Genomic DNA, 6,000 nt, shown 5'->3' on the forward strand with positions numbered 1-6,000 from the left:
TGAGCAGGGGGAGAAGTTGTATTTGTATTTGGGAGCCACAGAGTATGCAGTTAGCTCAGTTCTAGTCCGAGTCGTTGATAAAGTAGAAAAGTCGGTGTATTTCCAGAGCAAGACAGTATTGGATGCAGAGACCAGGTATAGCAGAATTGAGAGGTATGCCTTGGCGCTAGTATTCTCGGCCTTAAAGTTGAAACCCTACTTTGAAGCACACACGGTAGTGGTGGTGACGAATCTGCCTCTGAAACATGCGTTGGGGACACAAAAATTGGGTAGAATGCTAAAATGGGCAGTGATGTTGAGCTTTTATGAAATACAGTACCAGATAAGGACCGCGGAGAAAGCATAAGCGATGGCCGAGATTCTGGCAGAGTTCCCCGCAGAGGACCACCCCACTTGGGGAGAAGAGATGATTATGGAACCAGAAAGAGAGATGGAGCCAGACCTTCTAGATCCGTGGGATAAGAGGAATGGGTGGAGAGTGTTCGTAGATGGATCAGCCACAGATTCGTGCAGCGGCATAGGGGTGGTATTGGTTACCTCAGATAACAATAGAATAGAACTAACAATGAAGCTAAGGTTCGCGGCGTCTAGTAATGAAGCAGAATATGAAGTGGTGATAGCGGGGTTGAGAATGGCCAAGGATTTGGGGGTAAAAGAACTGACAATATATTCCGATTCAAATTTAGTGATGTGTCAGGCAAATGGAGGGTTCGCTGCCAGATGCCCCCGAATGGCGAGGTATTTAGAGGTGCTGCACAACATATCCGCTAAATTCACGAAGCTCAGATTTGTACACTTAGGTCACGGAGAAAATAGACATGCGGATGCTCTTGCTTACATAGCCGCAACAACACCTGGGTCAGAGGAGAGAACAGTACAAGTAGGAAGGCTGGAAAAACCAAGCATGGAGGAGGCGGCAGAAGTATGCCATGTCGCAGAAGAGAAGGAGAGTTGGATGGATCCGATTAAGTGCTTCTAGGCCGGAAGGAAAGTGACAGATAAGAAAGAAAGAAGGGGATTGGAACAGGCGTCTCAGATATACGTTTTGGTGGATGGAGAAGTGTACCGCAAGAACTTCAATGGGCCGCTGTTAAAATGCCTAGGCCCGCGGTTAGCATCAGAGGTGCTGGCAGAGTTACATGAGGGAGATTGTAGGAGCCATTCAGCAGGGAGAATGACAACACATCGACTATTGACATAGGGCTACTTTTGGCCCCACATGAAAAGAGATGCAGTAGAGTTTGCTAAAAAGTGCGACAAGTGTCAGAGATTTGCCCAGCTGATCTTCGCTCCAGCGGAACCCCTGCATAATGTGTCGAGTCCATGGCCGTTCGCCATGTGGGCAATCGATATAGTGGGACCGCTGTCTATGGCCAGTGACAAGCGGAGATTTATGCTAGCAGCCACTGACTATTTCACGAAATGGATCGAGGTCGTACTCTTGCAGCAGGTGAAAGAAGCGCAGATAGTCAAGTTCTTATGGGAGAATATTATATGTAGATTTGGACTACCGTATGCCATTATCGCGGACAATGGGATGCAATTCACAAGAGCGAAGGTGACGGGATTCTTACAAGCTTACAAGGTGAAACAAGGGTTTTCGGCACCGTACAACCCCCGAGGGTAATGGACAAGCGGAGTCTTCCAACAAAACCATTATGAATAACCTCAAGAAAAAGTTGGAAGATAAAAAGGGGGCGTGGGCCGATGAGTTGAACCATGTGCTCCGGGCATATCGGACTACACCTCGATCATCCACCCAAGAGACCCTTTTTTCTCTAGCCTACGGCATGGAAGCCGTGATTTCGTCCGAGATGGTGGAAGCGACAACGCGAACCAAGGCTGTGGAGGAGGGTTCAAATTGGAGAATATTGGCAGGGGATTTGAACTTAGCAGAGGAAAGAAGAGACTCCGCTCGTATCAAACTAGAAGAGTATCACAAGCGCTTACAAAGACAATACAACAAGAGAGTCAAACCATGGAAATTCCGAGTGGGAGATTTAGTGCTTCGCAGAGTGACTCCTAGCACCAGGAAAGAGAATGACGGGAAGCTAGGTCCAAACTGGGAAGGACAATACACCGTGGTGGACGTAGGAGGGGCGGGCACCTACAAATTGCGAACCAAGGAGGGCAAATTGGTAAAGAAACCGTGGAATGTAGGAATGTTAAAAAAAAATTCACACTTGAATATAATGGAAATCCTGAGCAAGGATATATAGCTGTATGTAAATATATAATACGACGGCACTTTTGAGAAGAAAACATTTTGTGTAAGGGAAGGGGTTCGAACCGAACCTGAGGCATGGAATCCAATCATACAAAGGGACAGCGGAGGGGATGAGCCCATTCACTGATACAATGTCATAGTGAAGCTGGGACTTGAGGCAAGATGAGATGCCCCAATTAGCTTCTTGAAGCTATAGAGCCCGCGGAGCGGGATGAGCCCTTCATAGACGAGAGATACAAACTACACACGGGGCATAGAACCCAATCATAGAGAGGGACAGTGGAGGGGATGAGCCTTTCACTGATACAATGCCCGAGTTTATCCTGGACCTGAGGCCTGATGAGTTTGCTCCAATTAGCGTCCTGAAGCTGTGGAGCCTGCGGAGCGAGATGAGCCATTCGAGGGCGAAAGATACAAACTACACATGGAGCATGGAATCCAACCATAGAGAGGGACAACGAAGGGGATGAGCCCTTCGCTAATACAATGCCAGAGTTGACCTTGGACCTGGGGCGAGGCGAGTTGCCCCAATTAGCTTCCTGAAGCTATGGAGCTCGTAGAGCGGGATGAGCCCTTCGCGGACGAGAGATACAATATACACAGGGGGCATGGAATCCAAGCATAGATAGAGACAACGGAGGGGATGAGCCCTTCGCTGATGCAAGGTTGGAGTTGAGCTTAGGGCAAGAAGAGTCTCCCCAAGTAGTTTCCTGGAGCTCTGTATCCCACGGAGAGGGATAAGCCCTTTGTGAATGAGATATGCAAACTACACATGGGGCATGGGATCCAACCATAGAGAGGGACAGCGAGGGGGAGGAGCCCTTCACTGACATGAGCCTAAAGCTTAACCTGGGGCAAGCCAAGTTGCCCCAACGGGTTTTCCGAGGCAATAGATCCAGCGGAAAGGGATGAGCCCTTCGCGGCCGAGAGATGCAAGTGACACATGGGGCAAAGAGAGTTGCCTACGTTAGGCTGCGCAACCCGTCAAAGAGAATGACACCGGAGGGGGCTAGCCCTTTGCTAACATTAAGCCAAAGTTGGACCTGGGGCAAGCCGAGTTGCCCCAACAGGATGTCCGAGGCAATAGGTCCAACAGGGGGGATGTGCTCTTCACGACCGAAAGATGCAAATGACACATGGGGCAAAGGGAGCTGCCCCCTTCAATCTGCGCATCCCAATAAAGAGAGAGACAGTGGAGGGGGTGAGCCCTTCGCTGGCGAGATAGTGGATTCATCGGATGGGGATGAGTCCTTTTCAAGCAAGATATACACACGACACCTGGGGCAATTAGAGCTGCCTATGTCAGGCAGCACCGCCAACCAAGGAGAGAGAAGGGGACTGATCTGAGGCATATCTAGCGGATACAGTCAAAAAGGCAGGGGGAAGAAGTAGAGCCATGGAAATCTACATAGGGAGATATTTTGCAATTTAAACAAGTAGTTAGAAGCAAGAAATAAAGAGGCAACAACACACTGGGCAAAATCAAATATCACATTAAAGGAAATAGTAGCAAAACAAGGAGTGTAGCAAACAACAGATCAAGAAATTGTAAAAGTATCTTATTACATAAAGAAGATCTCTAGAGCATTTCAGAGGTGGAATCATTAACGGGCATCACATCAGCAGTGTCTTGGAGGGTAGCAGCGATGATCCCTTCAGTAGTTTCCTCGACGACGGTCGCGGTGGTCTCATGGGTGACCGTCGCCTGGGTGAATGATTCGACTGTCACGGGATGTTCATGAATGACCTCTTAGGCCGACACTTCTTCCCTCATGGCTTCTGGGGATTCGATTACCGGGGTGGCAGGCCTTTCAGGGAGAAGACGACCTTCCCATGTGAGTCTCTCATGCTTCTCTTGAACTTTCTTGGCCACCCTCTTGTCGGCCAGGAGCTTGAAACGATCACGGAGTACAGTCATGTCTATCTGGTGCTATCGTAGTAATTCGGCGGAGGCCTCTTGGTGCTTCTAGTTGAGGGCGTCCACGGCTTCCTTGTGTTGTTGAGTGAGGGCATCCAGGTTGAGTTGGTTTTGTTGGAGGAGCACTTCCCTTTGATGGCTCAGGCGTTCGTTGACCTTATCCATGTACTGTTCGTGAGATTTCTTTGCAGACTGGAGCTCATCCCGGGCCTTGACTTTAGCCAAATTAGCAGCTTCTAGATCTGATTGAAGGCCGGCATAGGCAAATCTTAGGCCACCAGGGCCATTAAGCTCTTTCTCTAGGGATGCCACCTTGGTTTTGGCACTGAACAATCCGCAGATCATGAAGGAGATATCCAGGCTCACCTAGGATCAAAGAGGAAGATGGATTTTTTTTTTTTTTAAAAAAAATAGTTCCCTCTCCCAGTTGGTATATAGGGAAGTACGATGTTGATCGAACGAACCCCCGTCCACATATGCTATGTCTTTAGGCAAGTGAGCATTGCAAAAATGAGAGGAGGCTACGGCCACATTATCCAATGCGGAGTCGGCAGTATTCACCTTGTGATTGCGCACGTTGAAAATGGGACAGAAGTCATTTGCAGGTGCGAGCTCAGATGCCGGGGCAGTAAGGGGAATTGGTTCTTTGCCATACCGGCGTGTGCGGGGGGAAGAGGCAGCAGGGTGATGTGATAGCGGCAAGTTCTTCGGATGTGGAGGTCCGCTGAGTGGTAGGGGTAGGTTCTGCAGATGCTGAGGTCCGTTGTTTCTTGGATGGAGGTTGGTCAACAGGTGCCTGCACCTCTGGGGAGGGAACCTCCCTCACCTCATCATCATCGGTATCGCTGTCGAAAAGTTTTTGTTTGTGAACATCCATATCTTCAGGAGGGGAGTTGGGAGAGGTGTACTAATCGTCCCAATTGGAGATAGAGCGGTATGAAGGGATGTCTTCGAGAGCAGAGGAGGTGGGAGGATCGTGAGATTTAAGGGAGGCGGGAGATTGTGTGGAGGTTCAGGGATGATTGCGCCAGGATGTGTGAGTGCGAGACCGTTTCTTTGGAGGAGGAGATGCTCGGGGTTTACGCTCCTTGGGAGGCGGAGGGCGATAAAATGGAGCTAAGAAACTGCTTATATTTTGTAGGTCGGAGACTAGTAACAGGGGAGTAGCGATAGTAGGGTGGATACCCAGGCGGTCGGCTTGGGCAGGACTGAGGTCGCGAAGCCTTTGAAAGATAGGACTCGAGATGCCAGAGTAGATTCGAGACTTGGAATCTGGCCGCTAACCTACGAAACAAAGAGAAACCACGGTTTAGAGATAACAGGGGCAATACATCAAGAGAGAAGGGAAGAACAGAGATACGCACCACGGGTTATGAAGGCGAGATGGTTAAGAGTTAAATCAAAAGGAAGGTCCGTAGACAAAAATTGCCCTGATACGTACAACGGGTATTGATGCCACACTTTATCTGAGGTTGTGACGTGGAGTAGGAAAGATTGCTTCTGAGGGTGTACACAAAAGGACTGGTATCCCACACCGACATCTTTGGTACTTTTCTTGATGTAATATTAAGAGAAGATATTGCGGCTCGTAATCTTAGGGTCTCTGGTCCTATTGTACGAGTTCGCGAACATACATAACTCTCCAAAAATTCCCTATGCCTTGGAATGTTGAAGTGATTACATACCTCGACATCTAGTAGAGTGAGAGGCAACCGTAAATCGGCGACAATTTGACCCACAGTGATTACAAGGTGCCTCGGATGTCGGGGAACCAGGTGGGGGTAGTGGGTGATAGATGTCACGTGTTCTAAAATTATGTCAGCTGGAATGCCATAGGCAGCCCTAATTGCGCCCA

The sequence above is a fragment of the Coptis chinensis genome, chromosome 4 (genome assembly GCF_015680905.1).
Source record: "Coptis chinensis isolate HL-2020 chromosome 4, ASM1568090v1, whole genome shotgun sequence".
In the NCBI taxonomy this organism is placed as follows: domain Eukaryota; kingdom Viridiplantae; phylum Streptophyta; class Magnoliopsida; order Ranunculales; family Ranunculaceae; genus Coptis; species Coptis chinensis.